This window comes from Rattus norvegicus, chromosome 15 (genome assembly GCF_021556685.1).
Source record: "Rattus norvegicus strain SHRSP/BbbUtx chromosome 15, alternate assembly SHRSP_T2T, whole genome shotgun sequence".
In the NCBI taxonomy this organism is placed as follows: domain Eukaryota; kingdom Metazoa; phylum Chordata; class Mammalia; order Rodentia; family Muridae; genus Rattus; species Rattus norvegicus.
The window spans coordinates 102,994,713-103,011,724 of record NC_141548.1 but is presented as its reverse complement, the minus strand read 5'-3'; the positions used below and the strand labels follow the sequence as shown (position 1 = coordinate 103,011,724).

At 45.9% G+C, this 17,012-nt stretch overlaps 1 protein-coding gene across 6 annotated transcripts in view; it reads right to left on the bottom strand.

The window, feature by feature from the left end:
- Mbnl2 (muscleblind-like splicing regulator 2) overlaps positions 1 to 12,425 on the bottom strand; it is a 160,024-nt gene extending 147,599 nt beyond the window's left edge. For all 6 annotated transcript variants that reach the window (NM_001415043.1, NM_001111064.2, NM_001415044.1 and 3 more), the window contains 1 exon segment: positions 12,227 to 12,425. The gene's annotated coding sequence lies outside the window, so the exon portion shown is untranslated.
- Positions 12,426 to 17,012: the final 4,587 nt, after the last annotated feature.

Below are 17,012 nucleotides of genomic sequence, written 5' to 3'. Positions count from 1 at the left end.
CTTTAGGTTAAACATCAACCTAAGAGTTTTCCTTACAAGAGTCTGCCTCAGAGCTAGTCCAAGGGCTTGCAGCTTGTCCTGGTTTTCTTCACATTAACACCTGGTCTACAGCAGGGAGCCTGCTGGGCACTCTCCTCTCTCCCTCACTCTGAGTAGGCTCAGGCATAACTGAGGGGAAAAAAAAAAAAACCAGAAAACCCTTCCTTGTTCCTCCCTCAGGAGGGAAGGGAGGGTGGGCACAGCCTGCTGCCCACTGGAGCTGAGATTAATCGGTTCCTTCAGTGACCTTGGCACCTACCAATGGTGCTGGGGTCTCTGGGTGTCTGAGGAAGAGGGTCGCAGATGGACGGAAATGATCACCATGTGGGTGGAGGGGAGGGGGAAATGGGAAAAAGTCAAAGGCAACCGGAGATCTGCAACTGTGTTCTCCCCACGGTGTGACAGCGTGTCTTCTGTGTAGACATCTGCATCTGCTGGTCCATCTATCACTTTTAAGCCAACGTCCAGCATGCTAGCAGAAGTTCTCAGGGGACACAGCGGAATACCACTGGGGTAGGGGGTGAAAAATTTTAAGTACTGTTGAGCTTTTCCCATTGCACTTAAACCTGAGCAGAATCGAGGAAATTGCCCACCCCTTTCTCTACCCTTGCTGGCTCAGGATTCCCTAGGATCCCAGGTTGTAAGTTCCAGATCCTGAATAAGGGAGGAGCCAAACTGAGCCTACCAGAAACTTCCAACCTCTAAAGGACTGGCCTTCCCTGGAGACTGGTGGGTTGGCACTGCGGGTGGTGGGAGATCCAACTTCCAGCACAGGGGCCAGCTGTCATAGAGAACACAGTAGCTTACATGCATCTGGCTTGTGTGGGTCTACTCACTGGCTGCAGTGGTTAGAAACTGCTGGTTAGCACTTGGGGAGGAGGCGGATATGACCTGTAGCAGAACAGAAAGTTTTCCTCTGGGGGGGGGTCTCCTCTGACTCTCCCATTTGAGCAGCAGCAGCTAGAGTAGAAGCCCTGGGAAGTGAAGAGTTAAAAAAAAAAAAAAAAAAAAAGACCAAAGCTGTCCTTTGGCCCTTGCAGCCCCAGTGGCAGCAGCTCCCTTTGATCCTGCCTCTTAATTGCAGCCTAGTAGCCCTGAGAACTTTAAAGAAAAGGAACAGAGAGACTTAAGAGATAGGGCTTGTTTTGTTTCCTGAGGGGACAGTCTTCCAGGTGGCTGCCAGGAAGCTGGTACTCCAGGGCTCAAGTGATGGGGTTTCCAAAGTAGGACTGCATCCTGTCTCCCAGCATGCATCTGATCTGAAGAGATCTCCAGAAATACTTATACCTACAGAGGCCGCTTGGTAGGGAGGCTAGGGGCAGACTTGGGTGGGAGATGTAGCAGAAGAAAGACCACGGCTTGGCACAGCAACAGACAGAGCAGACTGCACACACCCCTGAGCAGCTAGGCAGGAGCAGTGAACACCCTAGGAGGAGGATAGAACTTCCGGCAGGAAACACTCCGCACAGGTAGGGAAACCTGAAGGTGAAAAGTGTTCTTAGCCAGGCCCAGTGGCAAAGGCCTCTGATGGTAAACAAGAGGAAGGATGAGGCAGACCAAACTTTAGGAAAGCTTCCGTGGGCTGCGGAGTCTGAGACCAGACTGGCTATTTTAGTAAGACCTTGCCTCAAAACTAAAAGTAGAGAAAGAACAGAGGACCCAGCTCAGTGTGCTTGTCTCCGGTGGGAGAGGCCCTGAGCTCCGCCTCAAATGATTCCACAGTGTACCCAAATGTGTTTCTAGGAAATTTCTCAGATAGCAACATCAAAACAGCACAAAACTCCTCAGACTTGAATAGGCCTCTCTGTCTCTGTCTCTCTCCCCTAACCCGCCCCCCTCCATCACGTGCATGCACTGAAAAGTAACAAAAAGGCCAACATTCGCAACAAACAGTAAAGATGAACCCCTGGCCATGACCGGGTTCTGCACCAAGTTCCTTGTGAAAAAAAATATAGTCCTGTGTGCAGAGTATAGCAGGGCAGCTCCTGTCCGCTCTGCTTAACTCCTCAGGGAATAGCGTGGCATGGCATTCTTCTAAGCGAGCCCCTTTCCCAGTCCTCCACGGACACACTCTTGACAGAGGTACCACACTCAAACCTCCCAAGGTGTGTCTGGCCTTTGTTTTATCCCTGATGAGCTTGTGACCTTGGAAGATCCCTTTCCCCGTGCTCCACTTCCTTCATAAAACATTGTAATGGAACTGACAGACACAGCTCGACTGGCTATGCAGTAGGCACTCAGTAAACTCGATAAACATTGGCTCTGTTTCACTCTTGAAAGAGGATTGGTCAATTAAAAAGCATATCCATCCCACCCGGACTCATCCCTGCATGAGGCGTCAGGCAGGAAAGACTTCCCTTAAATCAGTTTAGCTCCATTCCTGCCTCCAGGAGAGAGCGAGAGAAAGGGAGCCTCATTGGTGACAGAACAGGAGGGAGCAGCCAAGAGGAGAGAGGAAGATAGAAGACCTCTACTCAGGTCTGGACTTCTCCCAGTCCTCTCTGATGATGTCTGTCTGTGTTTACGGACTGTAATGTAGCTGTGTTATGAAACCCAGGCCATGCTGAAGGCACGTGACACGTGCTCATACCATGCTGAGCGCACATGACACACACCCATGTCATGCTAAAGGCACATAACACATCCCCGTGCCACTCCAGGGTACACATAACACATCCCCGTGCCACTCCAGGGTACACATAACACATCTTGTTTACTCCCCGGGCCCTTTCAAGAGAACGAGGAGAGAAAGCCGTTATCTGCATCTTAAGGAATGAGTGTGACTGGCGGAGTCCCCCCCCCCCCCCCCCAGAGTCATTCATTGGGTGTTTAAGGTCCAAGCTGGACACATTAGACTTCTGGCCTTTAAATCCACCCACCACCTAGCAAATAAGTAAACAAATAATACATAAACAAGCAGAGGGATATCCAAACCTGAGTTTTAAAACATGTGTTCCCTGGGAAAGAAAAAAAAAGAATCTCTGAGGCTGATACATACACACAGAGGCCTTACTTGGGGGTGGGTACCAAACGTCTGGTGCAAGTTGTGAGTCTGTGTCCATGACAACCGCAGACATCATAAACACAGGAGATGCCCACGGTTGGGCTGCTGTCAGCCCTGCCAGCACCTAACTGGACTCCTGTAGACTGGGAGTCGACATTAACATAATCTGACCTCTAAGCCAGACTGGTATCCTGCAGAGGCTGCCTGGGCCAGCATGGGCTCTTTGGGCGAGCAATTGCAGACCCATCATCCTCTGGCACTCACCTGTTTGCAAAGCTGCCCCAGGGTTCCAGATCCTCCCCAGCGAGCAGGATGAGCGGTACCATCATCTTCATCCCCAGAGAGCTTGTTAGGAGAGCAGGCTGTTAGCCCCACCCCAGACCTACAGAATCAGAATTTACATCCCTAATAAGATCCCCAGGTGACTTGCAGGAACATGCAAGTTGGAGCAGCACTGCTCTGGTTTAGTCCTTGGAGTACACCAACCACCTCCAACCACACCAAGGACTTTCTCCTCTGGAGAATGCTTCTAAGTGTGCAAGAACCTGATAGGCCCAGGAAAAACAGGACACCCAGGGTCTGGTGACAATTCACTCTGGAATTACCACCCCAAACAGCCCATGCTGGTTGGCATCTTAAAAGGCAGATGCGAAAGTCTTGATCATTTTGCCTTTTTTCCTACCTCTGAAAATCTACGTTTAAGTCACCTGTGCACGTGAAAGGCGAAGCCATGAGCGTTCCCTTCCACGCCCGCTATTCTGTGCCTTCAGACGGGACTGTGAACAAATGTTTGCCTGCCTCCAACAGGATCACTGCCAGAGACTGGTGCTGAAGAGGGTAGAATATGTGTAGGAGGCTGTGATCATTCATTTTGATTGTCAACTGGATGGGAATTAGAATTACCATGGCAACAAACCTCTGGGCATGGCTGTGAGGGAGTTTTAAGACTAGATGTACTGAGAGGAGGAGGAAGATCCACCCTAATTGTGGACGGCACCATTCGGAGGATGAAGGGGTCCTGGGTGAATGAGAAAGGCTCCAGGCCCCAGTTCTTCTTTTCCATCCCTCACTGTGGATGTAAGCCAGCCAACTACCTCAAGACCTGTTTCCATGATGGACTGTACCCTCAAACTATGAGCCAAAATAAGCTTTCATTTCTGCTGGGTGCTTTCCTTCAGTATTTTTCCCAGCTACAGGAGAAGTAAACAGATGATTCTAAGGGATTCATGCAGACGGTCCTCAACAGTTATGCTTACTTATAATTTCTTTTAAAAAAGCTATTTTCTCCTTCTATGTATATTTAGTTTCCTGATTCTTTGCTGCCTCCTACTTTCTTCTGCGTCGGTGACTAATTCTTTTCCAAGCTCGACGTTGGTCAACTGCCCACTTCTCTTTCTGGGTGGTAGTGAGTATGCATGACATCAACGGTTGTTTCAAGATAGCTGTCTCAGGCTTAGAAATGGGTAACCTGGGAACTAGGCTGCCGGTGCCCCCTCCTCTCTTTGTCAAGTGTAGATATCTGTACCTATAAGGTAACTGCACAGATATATCCCATTATTGGCTAAAGTTCGATGTTGAAAGCTCACGGCTTGTCATCTCCCTCCTCCACCAAACCTCTCCCCACTGCTGGTCTCCCGTTCTTTCTGTGTCCCTTTCCAGTCGCAGCACCATTGGTTTCTCTTACGATAGAAACCGTAATGTATTTCTGGCACGTCTAAGCTCTTGCAGCTCCTCTTATTTTTCCACTACAATGTCTTTTGGATCCCTTTCTCCTCCTCTCTCTTCCATCTGTTCCCTACAGTATGTCTGGATTATTGTAAACTTTTTCTGTCCAGAGGTATCACTCATAATAAATGGTCTAACCTCTAATCCTATAAATTATAATTTTATAAAATCAAACTCTGCTGCATGGCTCTTCAGCTCTCCCCTACCTTAATGATTCCAACTGCTCCCATGTGGCCTGATTCCTCACTGTGCCCTAACACTGGCTCCCTATTCTGTAGTCAATTCTCCTTGTGGTTCCTTAACCTCACTGTCTCTCTTCCCTGACCCCTGGGCTCTCCATGCTTTTTGATCATTTGCTCCTATGATAAAATATTTGGTAAATCAGAAACAACCATCATTTACAAAAACAACCTTACTTACAAGGGGTATTCTTATAGAACAATGCCATTATGATCTATACATCATCTAATACACATGAAAATTGACACTTCAAAGGGATACGCTAAATAAGTATATACATTGGGCTCTCTCCTTATGAATAAATAATCTTATCCCTGGCCTAGGGTACAGACTTTTCACATTAAAAAGGCTGATTTAGACAAAATGTTTGCATTTAGAGCCAGAGAAGGCGGCCCTTCCTCCGTGAAGTCCTGTCTACCATGTGACCCAAACATAGCTTTCCTTTCTTAAATTCTCAGAACTTTAAATCCATATGCATTAAATCATCTATATCATATAAACTTCCCCAATGCTTTTATTTTGATTAATTGAAGCTCGCATTTGGGATGCCAGAAGTTTATAGATTTTTTTTTAAGGATAATTCAATCTCTTAATTAAAAACAATACTGTCCTTCCCAAATTGCTAGGGTTGAGCTCCCTCTGCTCAACTGTGTGACACACATGTTATAAAAGCTTCAAGTTAGACCACGGTGTGATCCACTTAGGCCAATAAGTAACATATGCATAACTTTCTACTGATTTGAGAAGTAACTTCTCCACTTTGGGGCTGCTAAAACTTGTAGCATATTAGTTAACCTCGCTCAAACCTTGTTGTCATTTAATTTGTTAGACAGGAAGTGGGGGGGTTCTGATCACTAAGGGAAACAATAAACAGAAAACTTAAATAGCATATGTATTTAAGATGTCACTGTGGGGGTTGGGGATTTAGCTCAGTGGTAGAGCGCTTGCGTAGCAAGCGCAAGGCCCCGGGTTCGGTCCCCAGCTCCGAAAAAAAGGAAAAAAAAAAAAAAAAAAGATGTCACTGTGACTAGTATGCTTGGAGTTTAAAAGAATGGAGGCTACATACATCCGAAATTTCTAACACAACTGATTCTTCTACCTTGAAACATCAGGTTTTTCTGTAAGTTACCTCCCTCTCTCTTATTCAGCTTAAAACCTACAGTGCTAGGTACCTGTAGGACCTGAGAGTCTCAGAGGCCCGAGTTTACATAGTAGCCAGGATGGCTTTTGCTGAGACATAGCTGTTAGCAAGTCTTCAGAGAGTTCTTATCTTCTACCAGCAAACTGTGAGTGCTGTTGATTGGGTGGGGCTCTAGGGACCTTCTAAAGTTCCAATTGCACAAGGTATGTGCAAAGCAGCCTTCTTGTAACAAACGCCCCTAAAATAGTCATTTCCAGTCTCCACATCTATCTTTCTACCAGTTTAAGAGTCGGTGAGATGCTCTCAGGGGAGCAGAAGGCGGGGATGTCCCTGTGTTTGTTGACTTGGTTATTCTCTGGCCTGCAGGACACTATGAGGTGTTCATGAAACACCTCACGGCCCTGTGGCTGGGTTGCGGTATGGGATCAACCTTGGCTTTATCCTGAAGCTTACTCAAGCAATCCAAGCTGAGAATCTACCTCTCCCAGGGCTTTACCTTTGTGCCGCCTAGTTGTTGATGGAATGCTGTCTAAGGAAAGAACTTAGGTGGTGACACGACTCTATGTCCTCACATCTGGTACTTGGGGCATTTACAAGATTCTCTTGGGCTTTCAAAATCCAAGTCAATTAACCAAGGGGGTGGGGAGAGTCCACGCACGCACGCATACACGCACGTATGCATGACGCACGCACGCACGCACGACGCACGGTAACCCAGGCTGGTCTAGTACTCCCTACGAGTCTGAACTCCCTGTCTTCCTGCCTGCTGTTCTTGAGTGCTAGCATTACAGATGTGCTCCACTACGCCTGGCTTTATGCGGTGGGAGGATTGACAACTGGGGTATCCCCAGTCTACACAAATAAAACTTTTGAAATCTAATAACTCGTCTCCTGGGGTTTTAGCCAGGGTGCCTTAAACGAGGCCCCCGTCCCGGGACTTCCCACTGAAGCTGTTGATGGAGATACCACAAAAGCCCTTGTCAAGTGCAAGGGTCCCCTGTCTGCTCGTTGTCTGTCTAGAGACAAGGTGTGCTCTGCCCTCATCTCTCCTAGCCTTTGTGCACCGCAGACGGCAGGAGGACATGCTCAGGGTTCCGGGCACGTCCCACTCTCTCCTGTTCCCATAGAGTTGACTTACGCCCTACAGTTCTTGGACGCCGGCTTGCCATGGATGCTCCCAACCCGAACGGTGGCCTAGCTCTTCTGTCAATGGAGACACCGGAACGATTTAAAAAAATTAAAAAGAACTTTCAAAGAGAGGCTGCGTCTTCGGCCTCCTCTCTCATGTCTGCCCCTAACTGCATCCTTTAGCCTCACACGGTTTGTGTTTGTCCTGAGAAGGAATGTTCTAGCAGGGGCCAAAAAAAAAAAAAAAAAAAAAAAAAAAAAAAATCCCCTGAATCACTACCATCCAAACAACTTAAACTTTAGGAAGGGAAATTGACTAAAACAAAACAAACCCCCTGCATTTATGAAAGAATGTGGGGGAAGTGTAGTCCCCAGAGGCAGCATCAGGTTTCCTCATAATTGCATCATGGGTTGTTGGGGGCCGGCTGAGGCTCAGAAGTGTGAGCAGGTCTAAGATTTCCCTTTGTTCACCGACTGGCATTTAAGGCTTTATAAACGATGTGCCACAGCCTTACCACTTCAGGCTGAGGCTCTGGTGGCTGAGACTCTGAGTGCTCCCCAAAGGCATCTAATCTGCATGTTTCAAGCACTCTGACACACCACGCTCACCTCTCTTTATGTTAATTAAACAACAGGCGCTGTAAGAGATATAGCAGGGGTAGAGAAAGGACGGACATCTAAAATCTTAAAAAAAAAAAAAATTAAACATGTTTTATCCAGCCTCAACACCAGACTCACATCCAGATTAAAATCAATGTTTGATGGGTACAACGCTAGCTTAACATTAGCCAATAGCGATGTTTTCAAGCCTTTGAAATCCAGGCTTTTATGACGGGTGTGTTTGTACTTAAACGAAGGCGGGTAGCCTGAAGTCCTAACCAAGCCCAAAAACCCTGACCAAAGGTCGCCTAACAAACACTTGTTGACTGATGTTGGATAGCTGACCCAAGAGACCTTAAACAACACTTGCTTTGTCAAAACACTAAAGCAAGTCCTCGGGTCCAAGACTTTTTTTTTTTTGTCATATTGAGGGGGTGTAAGAGAAGGTCAGCTGGGGGTTGGGGATTTAGCTCAGTGGTAGAGCACTTGACTAGCAAGCGCAAGGGCCTGGGTTCGGTCCCCAGCTCCGAAAAAAAGAAAAAGAAAAAAAAAAAAAAAAAAAAAAGAGAAGGTCAGCTGAAAACTGGCCCCCATCACGGAGCTCAGGGAGCTCCGGTTCAGCAAACAAAGCTGAGGCCTGACTGAGGATACCTGTTTTGGCTCAGTACTGCAGTGGAGGCCAGGCCTAGGGCTGACAGAGCCCAGGGCCTGAAGCAAACACCGACTCCTCACTGCAAGAGACACTTTGTACACATTTTCAAGAAGGAAAACAAAACTAGACTAACTAAATGATGGAGAAAGAAAACACGAAAACACACACACACACACACACACACACAAAACCATCAACAAAACGAATCGACCAGAGCCAGGTAAGACCCACCCCATCCTCCAAAGAGGGAAATACCAAATTCCCAGCTCCACAAAGCAGCATGTATCTCTCTCTAACTGAGTGGTTCTTTCCAGAAAAGGAGGCTCGGGCTCCTGACTCTTTATTAGTAGTATTATTTTCTGCAGTCTCTTTCCCTCTTCACAGGGCTTGAGGCTGAGCCTCCGCTGCTCTTGTGAAAAGGAAGAAGTGTCCTGTTCTCTGTGGGGTCGTGACCTTGGAGTTCTCTGGGAGCTCACCTGATGGACTTTTGACCTACTGATCTGTCATGACTCAGGCTCCTGCCTGCTTCCCTTTCTCTGACACTCCTCACCCCGACTGCCCACTTGCTTCCTCTTTGCCAGCTTTCTTGCCTGACAGGCCCAGCAGTAGCTGTTAGCCTCCCAAGGGCCTTTCAGGGGTAGCTCTCTTGTGGAGGGGCTGACGGCACCCAAACTACTCCCTCTTGTCCCTGGACCATTTCTTCATTAAGTAAAATCCTTCCCCACCACTGCGATGCCCCTAGCTTCTGCACTGCTACTGTTTCGTTATTTTGGAAAATGTAAATGAGTCAGCTTGCCTTGCTTCCCACAGTTTTTTTCCTTGCCGATAAGAGAATGCAAGAAGGAAGAGATAAACGAGTGTCAGACTGACCCAACTCCTTCTCCAGGAGGAATTTGCTCAGTATCTAAGTCCCCTGCTCCCCATTCCTGCTTGAAATCCCAAGTACCTGCTCTTGGATCTCTATGGCACTCCCAGAGCTTGGGACTGGCCCAGAGCCATGTGATATTGATTTGTTTTCACCATGGCAACAGCAAATTAAAACAACGAGCAGAGGAGAAGGCAGGCTGTTGAGCAGTAAGCTGCATGACCAGTATATTCCACAAGCATCCTTTCCTGCCTTCCGCCGGGCCTTCCCTCTCCTTCCCTCCACTTCCACAGATTTCACACAAGAGGCAAAGGAAGAGCGGCACTGAGAACTTTGGGCCACCACAGCTCTACTAAGCCCACTGCTGGCAGAGACCAGCTTACCCAGCAGCTTCTGGAACATTAGGTGAGATGGATGGAGGAAACGCAGGCTAACAACCATGCCTTCTTGACTTCCTTGGAAATTCCATTTAGTTGGCTTGGGCATCTTTAGAAAACTTGTAAGAAACTGACAGAGACTGGAAGGTTTTATATTTTGTAGCCTTCAATCTAAACACCCCAAGACATTATCCACAATGTTTCCACACAGAGGCCCCTTCCTTTGTACTTCACCCAGCATTGTCCCAGGAGACAAACAACTTTTGTTACTGTTGTTTGTACAAAACAGGTCCCTAGAATTCTAGGAGAGAACGTGTAAGAAGTATTACTTGTTCCAAGAAGATAAAGAAACTGAGGTAGGCACTTGCCCAAGGCCACACTAAGTGGTGCGGGAGGCCAGCTGGTAGGTAGTAGGGACTCCTGAACCGCAGTGTGCTCTAACCCAAATTCTTTCTTTAGAAGGAACCTCAATAAACACTAACCTTTCTCCCGATCGTACAATCAAGGGTGTTACAAAAGTGCCACCTGTGACACAGGGTTAACAGCAGGCAGTGTTGTATTTTATTTCCTTTGAGCCATCTGCCTTAGGACGAGGTGCTGTATCTATGAAAGCAGCTGTCACCCACCATCCAATCAACCTTGAACTTGGTAGCATATCCCGGGCCTTAGATAATGGTTCCAGGGGAGCTGGGATTGGGTCCCCCTGGGGTGGACCCCCCAGCTGCGCCCCCCTGGCATTGGCCCCCCTGGGATAGGCCACACAGGTAGCCTTGCCAAGCCACGCAGCTAAGAGAGGCCAGAAAGAAAGTGAAATTCAGCTCAGAGGCCAAGGCTTTGCACTGGCCAAGCCAGAGAAGCTGGCAGAAAACCTGGGCAGGCAGGCAGGTAGGAGAAGTTGCCCTATTTGGCCTGTGAAGGGGGATGGATAGGCTGTGAGTTTAAATGGGAAGGCATAACTCAAGTCCTGCCAACTGGGAGTTCGAATGTTCCTGGCCTGGACATAGAGAAATATTCCTCTCCACAAGCTGAATAAAAGAACACACAGCAGAAATAGTTGGGGGATGACGTCAGGAGTTCTGGGCTAGTGTCCTGCACTTCTCCTTGAAAGTAAAAACCGTGGGTCTAGAAGAATCTACGTGGCATTGCCCTTATTTAAATGAACAGTGCTGCTGTCCCTCAGAAGGGAGCAAAAGAGAGGAAGAAACTTCCTCTTACATAGATGGTAAAAATGTCTCTTGTTTAATTTTTGTTCCTCGTTGCTGCCTAAATACACATATGCCCTAACAGACATTTTCCTACTTAATCTTTGTCTTTTAAAGAGACAGTAAGGCCTTTTGAAGACCGTTGGAACATTCACTGGAACATTCACGGAGGTGGCAGTTAGGCAAGTTTTTTTTTTTTTTTTCCCTTCGCTTCAGTGCTTGCTAACTATTCTAAAAATGTTACACATTTATTGTAAACACATGCTTCCAAGGCCTAACAAAAAAGCTCGGTTTCCTCAGGCCTGGCAGAAATTTAAAACGGAAAAGGGCAGAAAGAATCTTTAACACTGAGAGAGCCTTTCCTTCTCCTGGGCCAAGTGTGTTAAAAATAAATCTGCTTCAACCTTTCTAGCCGCTGCTTCTCGGCAAGAAAGTTGATCTGGCTGGGCATAGTGAGAGCCCAGCTTTAAAAGCTAGCCTGCTCTCATTAAATTATTCTGCTGGCTGTGTGTTCTCATTAAAAATGCATACAGATCAGATAATTGCAGTAAGCATTATTAACCCAGCTTTACTTTTGAACATAATGGTCCCACTTTTAAGCTGGAAACAAAGACGGAGGCTGCCAGGAAAAGCAATGTAAACACTGAACTACAGTGCCTAAGACCAGCCAGGAAGCTACCTCACATTCTGCCTCGGTGCTTAAAATGTGCTTTTGAAACTCAATTAAAGCCATTGCCCTGTAGCACCAGGGTGGCCCCCAGTTTCCAAGAAACAGACATATTTTGGTCCCAGGCGTTCAACCGATGATTGTTCACCATGATTTTCTTTTCTTTTTTTTTTTTAAATTCTCAATTTCAAGTGTGTTTCCAAAGAACAGGAAACATGTAAACTTTATTCTGTAGCCCACTCTGGCCGTAAAAACCTCGATTATCTTAAGAAAATACTGACCTGGATCTTTCAGAGGATTAAAAAACAATAATAGCAAATGGATCTGCCCCTTAAATAAATAAATAGAAACCTCGGTTTTTATGCCTCACCCTAAACGGGCGGCGTAGATTCCAGCTTTGCCATTTCTTGTTCTCAAATCCGAATGTTACGTAAAACTCCAGGGTTTCCTGCGAGTATTCCGCTCGAATTAGTGGAATCGGTCTCCCTGGCTTCCCTAAGCACACACATGGAATGCAGCATACTGCAGCAAACTCTTTAAACATTAAAAAAAAAAAAAAATGGGGAAGGGGGGTTGTTTCTCCTACCTTGTTTAGCTCTGCTCGTCCTCCCCTTGTACAGTAACCCCAAGAACATCTGGCAGGACCGAGTGGCCGCGGCTTCTCCACCGCATCATGAGGAAGGGGGGTCCATGCAAATAGTTCTCCGTCCCTGTTTATTGTACTCTGCGAGCCGCCGGCCGTGGCTGGAAAATTTTACCTTCAGATGATGAAGCAAAGACAGTCTAAACTCTGTTGCTGTGAGCTGCAGCCCTTCCTTCCCACAGGCCCCGCCCATACGCAGCCGGCCAATCCCCAGCCAGCTCGTCAGCCCTCCTCGTCTGAAACTGGTCCTCATAGGATGACTGACACAGCAACACGGCGCTGGCAGGCTCTGAAAACAGTGCGTCCATACTGATGGAAGAGGGATCTCCCTCTCCGAGGAAAGCAGTCATAGCTCCGAGACAAAGTGGCACATAATTGGCAGAGCACAGAGAGGGGTAGGGTAGCTCAGACAAATACGCTTCGAGACACCCAGCCCGGAGCCGGGAGTTGCATCATAAACACTCCGGGAATCACGAAACTCCTAAGATGGCCAAGGAATCCAATTGGATCCCAAACTGAAAGTCTTATGGCGTTTGAGAAAGCGTATGGATAGAGATGTTCTTATTCATATGTGAGACAATAATTCAGTGTTTGTCATGGAAAGTGATACCTTACGAAACATTTGCATGCAACCACCGTGACTGAGGGAGGCTATAAGCAAGTTGGAGTACACACTGAAGACCATGCTTGAAGCCTCAGCACACAGCTTTTCTGGAGAGCTGTCACTGCAGTGGCCACTTACTGGAACCCATATATTTTCCATCTAAGTTTCCAGAGCACTAGAGACTTCAGTGAGGGGATGCTGAACGACGGAATTGATATCTCTACATTAAGCTTTGAGGCTCTTGGCTGGCACCCACTGGGGGATTAACTGTGTTTTAACCTTCTTAGATGCCATTTGATAAATACTCATACGTTGGCTATCCTGTCCTTAGTGCCGCAATGACTGTGGGAGGGCGTTTACTGCTGAATACACTTGGCACTGACCTAAGGGACATCCTCCATTTTCAGTCTGCAAAGGTTGACCCACAGATGCCAGAGATTCCCCCAAGATAAAGCAAGGGGGAAAAAAAGAAAGAACTGAAACGATTATTTTTTTTCCTCCCCAGTCAACAGCGTTTCTGCATGCTTTGAAAACAAAAAAACAAAAACATACGGCATTTAGAAAACACAATAAGCACACATTTTCCTTCCACAAAACACAACGTTTTGGATCTTAAAAATTAAGTATGATGGTCCCGTGACCAACTCCAGGCAAAAACAAAGACCCTATTCATCTGAAAGAGTGAGCCTAACTCTCTAATTTTTTTTTTTATGAGCAACTGTTTAATGAATGCATCTGGAAGGGAGCATCAGGGCAGGATGTAATGATTTAAGTGTTTTTAAGTTTCATGTTTTCGTTCGTAAAACACAGCATTTCTTGTGACTTGTGGACCGATTCTTCAATAGAATACCTTGTTTTATTCCTCTTGATTTTAATCCTTAATTCTTTTTTTTTTTTTTTTTGGTTCTTTTTTTCGGAGCTGGGGACCGAACCCAGGGCCTTGCGCTTCCTAGGTAAGCGCTCTACCACTGAGCTAAATCCCCAGCCCCTTAATCCTTAATTCTTATTTTTGTTTCTAGTCAGTATTATCATTGGTAGGCTTTGGTTGAGTCTGTCGTTGTTGTTGTTGTTTCCCCTGAAAAGTCGAATTAGCTACATTCAAACAGGTGGAAATCCCTTTAAAGTATCATTACCTCTTTGCACACATACTTGAGTGATCTCAAACTCACGATTATCTTCTTCTCCACCCCCTCCTGCTTTTGACATGAAATCCCCACTTTTACAATCTCATCACTTAAACTTTAGCCCCCTGTCAAGCCCCATTCTCACCCAAAGACATTAAGCCTCCTAGATTTTTCCTCTGAGCTAGGCCGGAGCCCTGACCTATTCCCTGTATGATACAAAAGTTAATTGATAGCCTCTGGGATCCAGGGCTGTTCGACTCCAGTCTTCCCTGTTGCCAGACAGGTTTTTCTGAAGTCATGTAAAGTCATGTTCCTTTTACACTCAAGCCTGTCCCTCCATAAAATCCAAATTACAGACTTTCGAGGTCCTGCAAAATGTGGCCTCCACCTTGGTCGTCCACTTTATGTCTGCTGTCCCTGCTCTCCACCCCACGTTTACATCCTCCTGACGCACTGTGTAGACCTCAGATCACCTGCCACTTCTTCAGTTCTGCCAATCAGCTTCTCTGATGTTCAAAAGGCTTCTGTACTGGTCGCTGTACCAGACTATTTTAAGCCCCTAACAATGCAGCCTTGTGTAGCTAGCTTGTCTGAGCTGATCTTGCCATTTCAGAAGGCTAGGTCCGTGTCCTACGTTAATTAAGAGAATGTGCATGAAGCATTTCTCCAAAGGCTGGTGCGACAGAGGTGCACTAGGGGATGTCTGTCATTAGAGTAATTTCCGTGTTGGACAGGAGGCCACAGGCAAACATGCTGGTTATTTTGTATCACAAGAAATGACATCATACTCACTTGTAAAAGCCAAAAAACCTGACACTTTTCTTCACTTCCCTCCCCAACCAGAACTTGAAATCCACTGCCAAAGTCTGTTGAGTTTAACACCTGGATATTTAGAACATTTTACTTTGTTTCCTCTCTGCGGATGGCCCTCTGTTCACAGGCTTTCTCTACCTTAACTCTTGAAATAGTAGCTGCTCCCTGAATGTTGTATCTTGTCTTTTTTTCCCCTTTTTTCTTTTCTTTTCACTGCTTTCATCTTGTCTCCTCTTTTCCTCCCGCTCCTCTGTTTCTTCTTCCTCCTCTTCCTCTCTTTCTCCCTCCCATACCCACTCTCTTTCTGAACCTATGATGTCCTACACAGGTAGAGCCTTGTATGTAGTGAGGGAATTCACCACCATGATATATGTAGCCTAATCTTTTGTTGCCTTTTTAAACACTTTGACAAGTCATACTAAGTTTCCAAGCGGTGGGCACCACACTCTGTGGCCCAATCAGGCCTTCAGTCTGGGCTTCTCCACTCTGAACTTCCAAGGTTGCTGGGATTCCAGGCCTGTGCTCTCAGCCCTGGCTGTGAATATGTTCTTGACACCCTTCAGGCCTCTCAGAATACTTCTTACAGAGTAATACTGTTTTAAAAGAAATCTTATTATATATACATATATATATGTATATGTATATGTATATGTATATGTATATGTATATGTATATGTATATGTATATGTATATGTATATGTATATGTATATATATATATATTTTTTTTTATTGGGGACTGAAGTGTTCACATTCCCTACCCAAATTTTAGATGCTAAAGAGCTAACCTTGAAGGGATGATGTTTAAAAATGGCACCTGGGTAATTAGGTTCAGATGACATCACAGGGAAGGGATCTTCCTGAATACATTTCTGGTTTTATAAGAAGATACCAAAGAAAGGGCTTTTTCTTTTCTTCTAACTTGGGAGGACACAGTGAGAAGATGTCCCTCTTCAAGCCAGGAAGAGAGTCCTCACCAGATGCAGACCATGCTTGGATCCTCCCCTCAGAGCTCCAGCATTCAGTTATGAGAAAATAGACTTCTATTCTATAATCATGTCATTTTATGGGACTTTGCTACTGCAGCAGTCCCAAATTCAGATACCCAGAGCCTACATGAAAGCCAGGCATGACACTGTGCATCTACAAACCTAGACTAGGTGGCAAGAAAGGACAAGAGAATCTTTGGAAACTACTGGGTCAGCTAGCTAGCTAGGTCTGTGTATATAGCAGAAAACAGCAAGAAACACTGTCTCCAATAATGGGAGAAGACTGATGCTCCAAGTTGTCCTCAGCCCTCTTCATGCACGCTACAGCATTCACATACTATACTCACACACTTCCCACAGATTCACACACCCATGTCCACATCATACACCACACACACACACACACACCATACATACATATACACACATATATACCCACCTCTGTCACACACACACACACCATACCACACACACACTCACCACATACATACATACATACATATCACACACACACATGCCCCACATACACACATGCACACACATAGCATACACACACTACACATATATACACATATATACACATCACTTTCTCTATCTCTCTGTCTCTCTCTGACTCTCTCTGTCTCTCTGTCTCTCTCTGTCTCTCTGTCTCTGTCTCTTTCTTTCTAGCACATATGCATACACACACCATACATACATATACATACATACATTAAACACATAAATACATGTATACCCACCTCTCTCTCATACACACACAAACCATACATATATACCCATTTCTCTCTCATGAACACACATACCACACAATATAAACACATATCTATATCGTATATGTATATATATACGTATATCGTATATCGTTATATATATATATTTGATATATATATCTATATCGTATATCGTATATCTACATCTATATATATATCTATATATCTATATATATTTGAATTACTCTTAGGAAAAATATATAAGTTCTCCCTGCCTTCAAGGACTCAATAGATCCTCCACCTTTCTGGCCTAATCAGAGGCCATCTTTGCAAGGGACTGTTCCTTGACCCACAGGGTGAACTTAGGTCCACCTGTTGTTTTCTCTCCCAGCCTGTGAACTAGAGAGCTACGCTTCTCAAAATTCTATGGTGTGTGCACATCCCCTAGGGATCTTGTTAAAATGCAGATCCAGTCTCAGGAGTTCCTGGGT